The sequence below is a fragment of the Palaemon carinicauda genome, chromosome 6, assembly GCF_036898095.1.
Source record: "Palaemon carinicauda isolate YSFRI2023 chromosome 6, ASM3689809v2, whole genome shotgun sequence".
NCBI classification, from domain to species: domain Eukaryota; kingdom Metazoa; phylum Arthropoda; class Malacostraca; order Decapoda; family Palaemonidae; genus Palaemon; species Palaemon carinicauda.
This window is the reverse complement of record NC_090730.1, coordinates 7889258-7904546: the sequence shown is the minus strand read 5'-3', so window position 1 is coordinate 7904546 and position 15289 is coordinate 7889258. Positions and strand designations below refer to the sequence as shown.

At 37.2% G+C, this 15289-nt stretch overlaps 1 protein-coding gene across 1 annotated transcript in view; it reads left to right on the top strand.

Annotated features, from left to right (window-relative positions):
- LOC137642411 (uncharacterized) overlaps positions 1–15289 on the top strand; it is a 620767-nt gene that overhangs the window by 6803 nt on the left and 598675 nt on the right.

Genomic DNA, 15289 nt, shown 5'->3' with positions numbered 1-15289 from the left:
GTCAGCATTCAATCTGAGTGACAAATGTTATAACTCTCTCTCTCTCTCTCTCTCTCTCTCTCTCTCTCATAGTAAGCTGTGTCTGGATTCAATCTGAGTGACAAGTGTTATAATTCTCTCTCTCTGTCTCTCTCTCTCTCTCTCTCTCTCTCTCTCTCTCTCTCATAGTAAGCTGTGTCTGGATTCAATCTGAGTGACAAGTGTTATAATTTTCTCTCTCTCTCTCTCTCTCTCTCTCTCTCTCTCTCTCATAGTAAGCTGTGTCTGGATTCAATCTGAGTGACAAGTGTTATAATTCTCTCTCTCTCTCTCTCTCTCTCTCTCTCTCTCTCATTATGTCAGCATTCAATCTGAGTGACAAATGTTATAACTCTCTCTCTCTCTCTCTCTCTCTCTCTCTCTCATAGTAAGCTGTGTCTGGATTCAATCTGAGTGACAAGTGTTATAATTCTCTCTCTCTCTCTCTCTCTCTCTCTCTCTCTCTCTCATAGTAAGCTGTGTCTGGATTCAATCTGAGTGACAAGTGTTATAATTTCTCTCTCTCTCTCTCTCTCTCTCTCTCTCTCTCTCATAGTAAGCTGTGTCTGGATTCAATCTGAGTGACAAGTGTTATAATTCTCTCTCTCTCTCTCTCTCTCTCTCTCTCTCTCAGCTTTGTCAGCCCGCAGTCTGTGTAGACGAATGGACGGAGTCTCTAGAAGTTTAGTATAACAATATTGACCTTTAGAATTACGTACCAGCAAAACTTGGAAACGACAATTCACAAGATACTCAAAATTTAAAAGCTTCCTAATCTTTTAGCGACTTTTTTCATCTTGAAACTTCTAATTGAAGTAGTAATTAAGTTTGCAAGCTTTGCAAATGACATTAGCAAGTTTTCATGTTATTTGCCTTGCAAATGACACTTGGCTTGGCCAAGCTGTTGCATATTCATCTTGGTGGACGGAACCTAAATGATTGAATTAATAAAATTGCGATTTTTACCTGTTAGATTAGTAAGTTTATTCCAACGGAAATTTGTATTTATTTGTTCACTATTAAACCTGTTAAAACCTTTTTGTCTAACTTATGTAAGTTGCTAAATACGTCGAGTAGTGTCCAGTTAATGTGAATGGGGAACAGAATTCCATTATGTATGTCATAACTGATTTTGGGGTTAATGTAAATTGCATTTATTCTTAATTATAATCACAAGGTACTTTTTACCTCCGCCAACGAAGTTTGTAGGATGTTATGTTTTCGACCCTGTTTGTGAACATCTTGGCCACAATTTTCATCATAGAGTAATGAAACTTGCAGCGATAAAATGTTGTGTAAAAACTGGAAATGATTAGATTATGGAAGGTCAAGGTCAGGGTTAAGCAAAATGTCCAATTCACGTAATCAGCCATAAGTTTAGACATAATTGTCACAGACTTCTAACTTGGTTCATATTTGAGTGTATGAAAATCCATGCCAATTAGAAATAATATTCTACAATCTTGTCACATCTGGAATAAAACTAATAGAATACTGTATTCTGTGTATTTACTGTATACACAGATATTGTAAGATGTTTCAACTTGATAGAGGAAATATCTAAAAATAAATTATTTTATTTTATATTTTTTCTCATTTAAATGAAATTTCATGATCGATTTGTGGCGTGACATGAATCCACTGATTAGATTTATCATGCGATAAATGAGATAAGAAATCAAAGATACCGGGTTATCATGGGTTTGTGGTAAGAGGTTGTTAGACAGTAATAGTCGTGGGGTAAACATCGATGTACTGACAAATGATGTCAGTAGTATTGTTTTGTGTGTGTGTATATGTATACAATATATATAGCCTCTGTATATGTATGTATATATATATATATATATATATAGCCTATGTATATGTATATATATAATGTATAAATATATATATATATAGTGTAAATATATATATATATATATATATAGCCTATGTATATGTATATATATAATGTATAAATATATATATATATAGTGTAAATATATATATATATATATATATATATTTATATATATATATATAGTGTAAATATATATATATATATATAGCCTATGTATATATATAATGTATAAATATATATATATATATATATAGTGTAAATATATATATATATATATATATAGTGTAAATAAATATATATATATATATATATATAGAATTAAACATAAAACTGTTTCAACGAACAAAGGTTTTGCTCCAGAATTAAATAAACCGTAAGTCACGCTCAGATGCATGATGTGTGGTCACGGATAAACTCCCTGTTCAGATATCCTTAACGACATTACGGCCTCATCCCGTTATTTATTACCCAAATATTTCCTCTCATTAGTGCTGTTATCTATTTCACCCTGAAAATCGCAATCCCAAAGAACATTTTCACTTTTTATGTTGAACTGGATGACATGTCTTTTTGATAGTAGGCTATACGAAAGATGTTTCAGTGTTGGTATTTTTTTTAAAGTATTTTATTTAAATTGTTCCTTACTTCTCTTGTAGTGTACTCTTTTCGTTATTTCCTTTCTTCACTGGGCTATTTTTTTCCTTATTGGTTGCCTTAGGGCTAGTAGCATCCTGCTTTTCCAACCATGGTGGTTTCTTAGCTAGTAATAATGATAATAATAATAATCAGTAACATCGACCACCTTTTACCTGTGAACAAAGTAACAACGTTCCTTTCTGCCATTACTTTACAAATCTTCCCTAATTCAAACATACTATTTCAACCTCAACGCAATATTTAATTTTTTTTTAAAATTTCATCACATGCCGATTTTCTAATCTTCAAACAGTAGATTGGTTTGTTTGCGCCTTTGTCAATCACTTAAACTAGCCATGTTCAAACTATCATTGACCGTTTGGAGTGTCATGTCATTTTCTTATCATCATTACTAGCCAAGCTTCAAAAATACTATTTCAACTCAACGCAACATTTAATTTTTTTTTTTTTTAATTTCATCTCCTGCCGATTTTTCTAATCGTCAAACTGTAAATTGGTTTGTTTGCGCCTTTGTCAATCACTTAAACTAGCCATGTTCAAACTATCAATGACCGTTTGGACTGTCATGTCATTTTCTTATCATCATTACTAGCCAAGCTTCAAATACAATTGGAAAAGAAGGTTGCTATAAGCCAAAGGGCTCTAACGGAAAAATATACCAGCCAGGGAAGCGAATAAGGAAATACATGAACTACATGAGAAGTAATCCATAATTAAAATAAAGTATTTTTAGAACAATAACATTGATGGATCTTTCACATAAAATGTTTAAAAAGATTGATGTCAGCCTGTTCAACATTTAACTCTTCTATTCTCCACATTTTACTTCAATAAATCTTTAAATAACTATTAATCTTCTAAATGCCATCAATAATCTTTAAAAAAAAAAACTCAATAATCTTCAAAATACTATAAAAAATCTTTAAAAAAATCTCAATAATCTTCAAAATACTATAAAAAACCTCAAATAAAACTCAATAATCTTCAAAATACTATAAAAATCTTAAAAAAAAAAAACTCAATAATCTTCAAAATACTATAAAAAATCTTTAAAAAAATCTCAATAATCTTCAAAATACTATAAAAAACCTCAAATAAAACTCAATAATCTTCAAAATACTATAAAAATCTTAAAAAAAAAAAACTCAATAATCTTCAAAATACTATAAAAAATCTTCAAAAAACCTGTCAATAATCTTCAAAATACTATAAAAAAACCTCAAATAAAACTCAATAATCTTCAAAATACTATAAAAATCTTAAAGAAAAACTCAATAATCTTCAAAATACTATAAAAGATCTTCACAAAAAAAAACTGTCGATAATCTTCAACTTACTATAACGACACGGGAATGCATAACTCCCGGAGCTTCTCTTTAATTTGCATGATTTTTAAATCAATGGTTTCCTTGACGTTTTTCTTAGTATTTACTTTGTTTCTTGTAGGTCACCTTCGCCCCACCTCTTTTGGTTACTTGGTATCTCGTCTCTTCTACTCAGGAAATTCCTGACTACCCTATCCGCCTTTCATTTATGATTGATTTTATATATATATATATATATATGTGTGTGTGTGTGTGTATATGTATATATATATATATATATATACATTATATACATTATATACATTATATATATATACATAGATATATATACACGTATATACATACACACACATATATATATATATATATATATACATACACACACACATATATATACTCATTTATATATATATATATATATATATACAAATATATATATATATATATATATATACAAATATATATATATATATATACATATAATATGATACCCATACAATGTATTCCATATCCATATCCAATAAAACAATGTGTAATGGAAAAAAATCCTATGTTGAAAGGATATATACACATATAATATAATATCCATATATTGTATTCCATATCCAGTAAAACAATGTACAATGGAAAAAAACTTCCTATGTTGAAATAATTAAGGAAATCCATATAATTGTCGCTTATTTTCGTAAGTGTGTATTTAGAAGTACACATTAGATAAGTGTCTTCATACTGTAAGTCGCTAGGTCTGTTCAGTTATGTCATGAGAGGAGTCAGAGGTAAAGAATGTTAATTATCCTTCATCATGTTGTGTCCTAGCCTCGACATACTTGACCTCTAATTACTTGTTTGCTGTAGTTTCCTTCCTGCTTATAGAATATAACGTCGATGCTCTTTTTAGATTGCAGTATAACAATGGGTTGAATGCTCTGGTGGGAGTAATAGAATGTTGTTTCCGGTTTTTTGTTAGAACTTTATATATAATATATATATATTATATATATGTATATTTATATATAAAAACATATATACAATGTATATTTATATATAAAAACATTATATATATATAATATATAAATATATACTGTATATAAGATATATATATAATATATATAAATATATATATATATATAATATATGTATATATATATATATAATATATATATATTATATATATATATAAATATATATATATATATAATATATATATATATATATATATATAGAAAACGAAACCACAAATTGTTCTTGATACTTGGTCTGCAATAGGTGCACTTCCTGAACAAAATGCTACCATACTCTTTCCCTAGTATGCCAAGTAATGTCTACCTTTATTACTTATACAGTTGACTTAGTCACCTGTTCATTTATACTGAGGAATAATTATTGATTTAGTCTTTAATTTGGAAACTTTTCCTTAATCCCAACATGACTACCATGCACTCCTGTTAACTTTTGATGTCTTGCATATTTTCGATCGCAAAATTAGTATCTTTTGTTCTCTAAAGTCAGTTGCTTCTGAGAGCATTCACAATCATCCACATAACCTTGCAACTCTCCTTAGCATTTGTTATTTCCGTTGGAAAACGTTCTTGTCTGGCGATCTGATGGACGGAAGTTCGAGAGCGGGTCCCTGCTCAAGCTCGATAGTTTAATGTTGTATCTGCAACCTCAACATCCTTGTGAGCCGAGGATGGGGGTTTGGGAAGCCTATGGTCTACCTGGTAAGTTATCAGCAGTCATTGCCTGGTCTTCCTTGGTCTTATCTTGCTTGGGCGTTGAATATAGGTATATATGGTCATTCTCTTGGGCATTGTTCTGCTGAATCATTGTCACTGTCCTATGCCTTTGCCATACATGATCGACCTTTAAATATCTTAAAAATGTTCACTTCAACTACAAGTGTAATTATTTATTGTCAAAAGAGTGTCCATCAAGAAATTCATGGAATACTTTTCTTAATTAAAAAAAAAAAAAAAAAAAAAAAAAAAAATCATCGTTTTATTGCGATTAAGTATCGTGACATTGTGCCATCAATATTTAACGTCGTTTGTTAATTTCTTCAATTGCTTATTTGTTATTCTGAAAAACAATATGGAAGAAATTTGCTTGTTAAATATCTCGTATTTTAACTGTTAGGTTTAAGGCTTTTAAAATTACAACTTTCGATTTTTTTCCTTATAAGATGGTGTTTACCAGAGATGTTAATTTTGTTTAACCTATTCATTACATTTTCAACACTGGAACCAAATACGTAGTTCCCTAAAACATGTTATTTATTCGTCCATATATTTACGTTATGGTGAACGCGGCCTTCTTAATATTTTCCTCGCGAGATATAAGTGTCGGCCCCATCCTTTTGGGTGTGATTAACCCATTAGAATTTATGGGAGTCATAAATCCAATTAGAAGAGATGGGTTGATCAACTTATAGGTGCTGAGACTGTCATCATTCTAGTAGGAGGGAAATGAGGGTAGGAAATGAGGAGGGAGATGGGGGTAGGAAATGAGCCTTGTGAGGAGGGAGATGAGGGTAGGAAATGAGGAGGGAGATTAGGGTAGGAAATGAGGCTTGTGAGGAGGGAGCTAGGGTAGAAGCTGTCATCATTCTAGTAGGAGGGAGATGAGGGTAGGAAATGAGGCTTGTGAGGAGGGAGATGAGTGCAGGAAATGAGCCTTGTGAGGAGGGAGGTGAGGGTTGGAAATGAGGCTTGTGAGGAGGGAGATGAGGGTAGGAAATGAGGAGGGAGATTAGGGTAGGAAATGGGGCTTGTGAGGAGGGAGCTAGGGTAGAAGCTGTCATCATTCTAGTAGGAGGGAGATGAGGGTAGGAAATGAGGCTTGTGAGGAGGGAGATGAGTGCAGGAAATGAGCCTTGTGAGGAGGGAGGTGAGGGTTGGAAATGAGCCTTGTGAGGAGGGAGATGAGGGTAGGAAATGAGCCTTGTGAGGAGGGAGATGAGGGTAGGAAATGAGGAGGGAGATTAGGGTAGGAAATGGGGCTTGTGAGGAGGGAGCTAGGGTAGAAGCTGTCATCATTCTAGTAGGAGGGAGATGAGGGTAGGAAATGAGGCTTGTGAGGAGGGAGATGAGGGTAGGAAATGAGGCTTGTAAGGAGGGAGCTAGGGTAGAAGCTGTCCTCATTCTAGTAGGAGGGAAATGAAAGTAGGAAACGAGGAGGGATATGGGGGTAGGAAATGAGCCTTGTGAGGAGGGAGTTGAGGGTAGGAAATGAGGAGGGAGTTGAGGGTAGGAAATGAGGAGGGAGATGGGAGTAGGAAATGAGGTTTGTGAGGGTAGGAAATGAGGCTTTTGAGGAGAGGGAGATAAGGGTAGGAAATGAGGCTTGTGAGGAGAGGGAGATAAGGGTAGGAAATGAGGCTTGTGAGGAGAGGGAGATAAGGGTAGGAAATGAGGCTTTTGAGGAGAGGGAGATAAGGGTAGGAAATGAGGCTTTTGAGGAGAGGGAGATAAGGGTAGGAAATGAGGCTTTTGAGGAGAGGGAGATAAGGGTAGGAAATGAGGCTTGTGCGGAGAGGGAGATAAGGGTAGGAAATGAGGCTTGTGAGGAGAGGGAGATAAGGGTAGGAAATGAGGCTTGTGAGGAGGGAGATAAGGGTAGGAAATGAGGCTTTTGAGGAGAGGGAGATAAGGGTAGGAAATGAGGCTTTTGAGGAGAGGGAGATAAGGGTAGGAAATGAGGCTTTTGAGGAGAGGGAGATAAGGGTAGGAAATGAGGCTTTTGAGGAGAGGGAGATAAGGGTAGGAAATGAGGCTTTTGAGGAGAGGGAGATAAGGGTAGGAAATGAGGCTTTTGAGGAGAGGGAGATAAGGGTAGGAAATGAGGCTTGTGAGGAGAGGGAGATAAGGGTAGGAAATGAGGCTTGTGAGGAGAGGGAGATAAGGGTAGGAAATGAGGCTTGTGAGGAGAGGGAGATAAGGGTAGGAAATGAGGCTTTTGAGGAGAGGGAGATAAGGGTAGGAAATGAGGCTTTTAAGGAGAGGGAGATAAGGGTAGGAAATGAGGCTTTTGAGGAGAGGGAGATAAGGGTAGGAAATGAGGCTTTTGAGGAGAGTGAGATAAGGGTAGGAAATGAGGCTTTTGAGGAGAGGGAGATAAGGATAGGAAATGAGGCTTTTGAGGAGAGGGAGATAAGGGTAGGAAATGAGGCTTGTGAGGAGAGGGAGATAAGGGTAGGAAATGAGGCTTGTGAGGAGGGAGATAAGGGTAGGAAATGAGGCTTTTGAGGAGAGGGAGATAAGGGTAGGAAATGAGGCTTTTGAGGAGAGGGAGATAAGGGTAGGAAATGAGGCTTTTGAGGAGAGGGAGATAAGGGTAGGAAATGAGGCTTTTGAGGAGAGGGAGATAAGGGTAGGAAATGAGGCTTTTGAGGAGAGGGAGATAAGGGTAGGAAATGAGGCTTTTGAGGAGAGGGAGATAAGGGTAGGAAATGAGGCTTGTGAGGAGAGGGAGATAAGGGTAGGAAATGAGGCTTGTGAGGAGAGGGAGATAAGGGTAGGAAATGAGGCTTTTGAGGAGAGGGAGATAAGGGTAGGAAATGAGGCTTGTGAGGAGAGGGAGATAAGGGTAGGAAATGAGGCTTGTGAGGAGAGGGAGATAAGGGTAGGAAATGAGGCTTGTGAGGAGAGGGAGATAAGGGTAGGAAATGAGGCTTTTGAGGAGAGGGAGATAAGGGTAGGAAATGAGGCTTGTGAGGAGAGGGAGATAAGGGTAGGAAATGAGGCTTGTGAGGAGAGGGAGATAAGGGTAGGAAATGAGGCTTGTGAGGAGAGGGAGATAAGGGTAGGAAATGAGGCTTTTGAGGAGAGGGAGATAAGGGTAGGAAATGAGGCTTGTGAGGAGAGGGAGATAAGGGTAGGAAATGAGGCTTTTGAGGAGAGGGAGATAAGGGTAGGAAATGAGGCTTGTGAGGAGAGGGAGATAAGGGTAGGAAATGAGGCTTTTGAGGAGAGGGAGATAAGGGTAGGAAATGAGGCTTGTGAGGAGAGGGAGATAAGGGTAGGAAATGAGGCTTTTGAGGAGAGGGAGATAAGGGTAGGAAATGAGGCTTTTGAGGAGAGGGAGATAAGGGTAGGAAATGAGGCTTGTGAGGAGAGGGAGATAAGGGTAGGAAATGAGGCTTTTGAGGAGAGGGAGATAAGGGTAGGAAATGAGGCTTTTGAGGAGAGGGAGATAAGGGTAGGAAATGAGGCTTGTGAGGAGAGGGAGATAAGGGTAGGAAATGAGGCTTTTGAGGAGAGGGAGATAAGGGTAGGAAATGAGGCTTTTGAGGAGAGGGAGATAAGGGTAGGAAATGAGGCTTGTGAGGAGAGGGAGATAAGGGTAGGAAATGAGGCTTTTGAGGAGAGGGAGATAAGGGTAGGAAATGAGGCTTGTGAGGAGAGGGAGATAAGGGTAGGAAATGAGGCTTGTGAGGAGAGGGAGATAAGGGTAGGAAATGAGGCTTGTGAGGAGAGGGAGATAAGGGTAGGAAATGAGGCTTGTGAGGAGAGGGAGATAAGGGTAGGAAATGAGGCTTTTGAGGAGAGGGAGATAAGGGTAGGAAATGAGGCTTGTGAGGAGAGGGAGATAAGGGTAGGAAATGAGGCTTTTGAGGAGAGGGAGATAAGGGTAGGAAATGAGGCTTGTGAGGAGAGGGAGATAAGGGTAGGAAATGAGGCTTTTGAGGAGAGGGAGATAAGGGTAGGAAATGAGGCTTTTGAGGAGAGGGAGATAAGGGTAGGAAATGAGGCTTGTGAGGAGAGGGAGATAAGGGTAGCAAATGAGGCTTTTGAGGAGAGGGAGATAAGGGTAGGAAATGAGGCTTTTGAGGAGAGGGAGATAAGGGTAGGAAATGAGGCTTGTGAGGAGAGGGAGATAAGGGTAGGAAATGAGGCTTTTGAGGAGAGGGAGATAAGGGTAGGAAATGAGGCTTTTGAGGAGAGGGAGATAAGGGTAGGAAATGAGGCTTGTGAGGAGAGGGAGATAAGGGTAGGAAATGAGGCTTTTGAGGAGAGGGAGATAAGGGTAGGAAATGAGGCTTGTGAGGAGAGGGAGATAAGGGTAGGAAATGAGGCTTGTGAGGAGAGGGAGATAAGGGTAGGAAATGAGGCTTGTGAGGAGAGGGAGATAAGGGTAGGAAATGAGGCTTGTGAGGAGAGGGAGATAAGGGTAGGAAATGAGGCTTGTGAGGAGAGGGAGATAAGGGTAGGAAATGAGGCTTTTGAGGAGAGGGAGATAAGGGTAGGAAATGAGGCTTGTGAGGAGAGGGAGATAAGGGTAGGAAATGAGGCTTTTGAGGAGAGGGAGATAAGGGTAGGAAATGAGGCTTTTGAGGAGAGGGAGATAAGGGTAGGAAATGAGGCTTTTGAGGAGAGGGAGATAAGGATAGGAAATGAGGCTTTTGAGGAGAGGGAGATAAGGGTAGGAAATGAGGCTTTTGAGGAGAGGGAGATAAGGGTAGGAAATGAGGCTTTTGAGGAGAGGGAGATAAGGGTAGGAAATGAGGCTTTTGAGGAGAGGGAGATAAGGGTAGGAAATGAGGCTTTTGAGGAGAGGGAGATAAGGGTAGGAAATGAGGCTTGTGAGAAGAGGGAGATAAGGGTAGGAAATGAGGCTTGTGAGGAGGGAGATAAGGGTAGGAAATGAAGCTTGTGAGGAGAGATGAGGGTAGGAAATGGTGTCTTGTGAGGTTCGGAACTAAGAGAAACTAATTTGGTGTTAATTTTAGCAGTACTAAAGTAGTAATGCTGAGTAGTAATTGAATTTATATATATATATATATATATATATATATATATATATAGTATTTTGATGTTCTGTATTGGCCACTGTAACAATTTGATATTTCTAGTTGAGCAACAAACACTTAATGAGAACTGATTGTGAAGTTAAAATAGTTTATTTGTATATGTATTTGTAATAAGGCATTTTCTCAAGTATTTTTTCTCAAATCTAATCTTTTCAATTTTGATTCTAAAACATCGCGCATTTATTAGGATTTAATTCGTGTGTATTTGACTTAGTATCTTATACATTTGTGTAATGTCGAATTCGTATCTCCGAAGAAAATGTTAAGAATTTTCTAGTTTTTTCGGCTTAAGCGGCAATGAAATGTATGTAGGTTTTCCATTGGCCGCTGGGAAAGTGGAATGTTGTTCTTCAAATCTGTGACAGACTGGACGTTACCGGTACCAGGTACTCTCTCTCTCTCTCTCTCTCTCTCTCTCTCTCTCTCTCATACACAGTCCTATTTTCATGATTCCAATTAAGTGTATTCAATATACTACATTCTTTAAACTTAGTAAGATATATAGCTATTCTCTCTCTCTCTCTCTCTCTCTCTCTCTCTCTCTCTCGCACAGTCCTATTTTCATGATTCCAGTTAAGTGTATTCAATATACTGCATTCTTTAGTAAGATATATAGCTATTCTCTCTCTCTCTCTCTCTCTCTCTCTCTCTCTCTCTCTCTTGCACAAAGTCCTATTTTCATGATTCCAATTAAGTGTATTCAATATACTGCATTTTTTAAACTCAGTAAAATATGTAGCTATACGCTCTCTCTCTCTCTCTCTCTCTCTCTCTCTCTCTCTCTCTCAGTCCGTCTTTCATGATTCCCATTAAATGGCTGCAATATACTGCATTCTTTAAACTGAGTAAGTTAATATGTAACTATTCTCTCTCTCTCTCTCTCTCTCTCTCTCTCTCTCTCTCATATATGACCCTGGGGCTATAGTGCACCTCAATCCATGAGTAGCTGTTATGTGTAGGCTGTCACCGTTGACAGCTGTCAATAAAGCTCTTCATAATGACGGAAGAATTATTTTCTTTAGTCATGTTATTGTAGGTAAACGCATTATCGCTAATTAACCATGTAAAGAAAGGACAGTTATTATTGATTGATGTTTCTGAGAGATTGTTGTTGTTGTTGTTGTTGTTAGTAGTAGTAGTAGTAGTAGTAGTAGTAGTAGTAGTAGTAGTAAGCAGAGTGCTATAAACCCAATGGCTCTAACAGGGAAAGTAGCCCAATGAGGAAAGAAAATAGCAAGTAAACTACCTAAATAATAAATAAAAAGATTAAATCTTTTACTTATACGTAGAAGTGGACTGTTTGCGCCTAGCGAACATTTTTTAAGGTCAGATGTTACGTACATTAATTATATTTTTTTGATATTTGCTTGCCTGGATAGTCAGTAATCTGGGTGTAGTTGATATTAGCGAAATATAGATTAGATTAATAGTTTGAAGGTATTTTTGTTCTTGTACAATAACAGTTTGAAGGTACACTATATATATATATATATATATGTGTGTGTGTGTGTGTATGCAGTTATATATATATATATATATATATATTATACTATGAAATTTGGAGGTATCTTATACAATTACAGTTTGAAGGTATATATTGTTCTTATACAATAAAATTTTGAAGGGCTATATTGTTCTTATACAATAAAATTTTGAAGGGCTATAGTGTTCATAAAATGTTGTAGGTATATACTGTGCCTATACAATAAACCTTTGAAGGTATACTGTATATCGTTCTTTACAGATATTTCCATGCTCTTACAACATACCCAACTCTGCATGTTTTTATGTTCAGTTAATGAATTTGTTTCCATCACGATGCGAACACCAATTTAACCTTGCTTGAAACACCATGATAATAATCGTCCCTTCGATAAATGAGGTTTGAGGTTTCCTGTTCAGGAAGGTTCTGAACCCTGGAAATGCCTTGGAGGTCCAGCCGAGAAATGAGGAGGTTGGGTGGGGGGGTTGAGGCAGTGTGGTAAGGGGGGGGGGGGGTTGAACCAGTGTTGTGGGGAGGGGGAGGGGAGGATGGATGATGTCATGGCTTTATAATCTTCAGTCCTGTGTTCTTCCCTAGAGCAGGTTTATCGTAACCGTTGGAGGTTGTAGAGGTGGTGGGTGATGGATTAGGGGAGGGGAGATCTCCCTCCTTCCATTCCCTTCCCTCTCCCCTATTCCCCCTTCGAGCTTCTCCATCTCCCCCTTCCCTTATCCATATCTGGATGGGAAGAGCTTGTATTACAATTCAATTGAATTTGAAATCTGGATGCAAGTTGGCCGGAAGTTGGTTTCCAGTGTGTGTGTGTATGTGTGTGTGTGTGTTCGTTCGTTTGCAGTTGTCCGATGAAAATTAGCGTAATTGTGGCTTCGAGTAATCTTTTGTGCTGTGTGGGGTTATTCAGAGGCGGTCATGTTATAGCTTAGTCGGATTCAAAACAAGGAATATATATATATATATATATATATATATATATGATAAATTTTGCACATTTTTACGTGTTTTTCATATTCAAATAAGCCATATATATTTTTGATATATTAATGTCTGGATTCTCTTAACGACCTCGGGATCAGAGCCCCAGGCGAAATCACACAAAGACAAGAGCTTGGCTCCGGCCGGGAATCGAACCCTGGTCGGCAAGCTTATATAGACAGTGACTAACCCACTTGGCCAAGTGGGTTAGTCACTGTCTATATAAGCTTGCCGACCAGGGTTCGATTCCCGGCCGGAGCCAAGCTCTTGTCTTTGTGTGATAGACAGTGACTAACCCACTTGGCCAAGTGGGTTAGTCACTGTCTATATAAGCTTGCCGACCAGGGTTCGATTCCCGGCCGGAGCCAAGCTCTTGTCTTTGTGTGATAGACAGTGACTAACCCACTTGGCCAAGTGGTTTAGTCACTGTCTATATAAGCTTGCCGACCAGGGTTCGATTCCCGGCCGGAGCCAAGCTCTTGTCTTTGTGTGATTTCGCCTGAGGCTCTGCTCCCGAGGTCGTTAAGAGAATCCAGACATTAATATATCAAAAATATATATGGCTTATTTGTATATATATATATATATATATATATATCACAATAAATGCCGCTGTTTCTAGTCTACTCCAGGACAGAGGCTACATATGTGTCTATTCACAAACACACGCACGCATATATATATATATATATGTACACATATATATATATATATATATATTATATATATATATATATATATATTGTGATAAGTAGATCAGCCGAGATCCTCCAACAAAGGAAGACTATAGAGAAAGAAAAACAATTACATACTTCTTAATTTAGTAAATGAGTCGAGGATAAACTCTGTGCACAAAACTTTCGCAAAGTCAACCACTTGAACTACTGACATTGGTTCCGTCCCTTTTTTACCTCTGTATACGTTTGGTAACTCAAATCTGCCTTGCATTCTGAGTCCCTTCGGATCTTTGTTAACCATTACTTCCTTCAATTCATGCAACCAACACTTTAACGTAAAATATAATTGAAATAAGAATTCTTTTTTTTCTCTAATTATGGAATTTCTTCTGTTCACTCTGATTCATTTTCAGAGCTTTTACTAATTTATACCATCTACAGTCTTCCTCTTATTTCTATTCAACTCTTATGTTATATACCCAAATGAAAATTGCTTCAATCATTTCTGCTTACATTACAATGCTTGGTCTGAAATTACTCTTCTCTGCTCCACTATTTTTTTTTCTCTACTGTGATTCACTTCTACCCTCGGGTCATCTGCTACAATTATTCGTATTAAATTCTCTGTGAACTTTTTGTAGTTCCTCATATGAGACATGCATTGTTTTTTTATGCACTATCATAATCCAAACAATTACTATGCAAGAAATTACATCCGTACAGACTTTTTGTCTAAACTCACAGAGCACCGCATTCCTCCTGTTATTCATGCTTACCCTTCTGTAAACTTTACTTGTTGTGCAGTACCGCGTACTCTTTGGGATTCTTACATTCACCTCTATAAAATGAAAAAGAAATAAAACATATGATAATGAATACAATCTGATTAGAAAAGCACATAATTGATTCTGTTAAGGAAAATTTATGTACAGTTTGAGGGTAACTGTTTTTAAGTGTACCGACATGCATTTTGGATTAATCTTCGCTCCATAATTCATGATATCCGGTTTAAGAACTTCGTGAAAGAACTCGTGAAAGGCATCTCTCAGACACGTATTTTCTCTCTCTCTCTCTCTCTCTCTCTCTCTCTCTCTCTTCACACACACACAGAACTACTTTTTGTAGTATTTGTGCTTGCTACTGTTATAGTTTTGTGACTACCACTCTACGTTATTCAGTAGTTCAGACTGAACGATTCTCTTCCGAATTTATCAAAATTGATCGATATTGCTGTTTGTTCGGATAGATTGTTTGGTTCTCGTCTTTGTTTTCAAGATTGGCCAATTGTTTACTCTGTTCCGAGGAACTTATTTCCTTCGTCCCCTGCTGATATTTTTACCTCCGCCAACGAAGTTGGAAGGAGGTTATGTTTTATCCCCTGTTTGTGTGTGTTTGTGAACAGCTTCCTTGTCACAATTTTAATCGTAGAGTAATGAAACTTGCAGGAATTGATTGTTATGCCAAAAGCTGGAAATGGTTAAAATT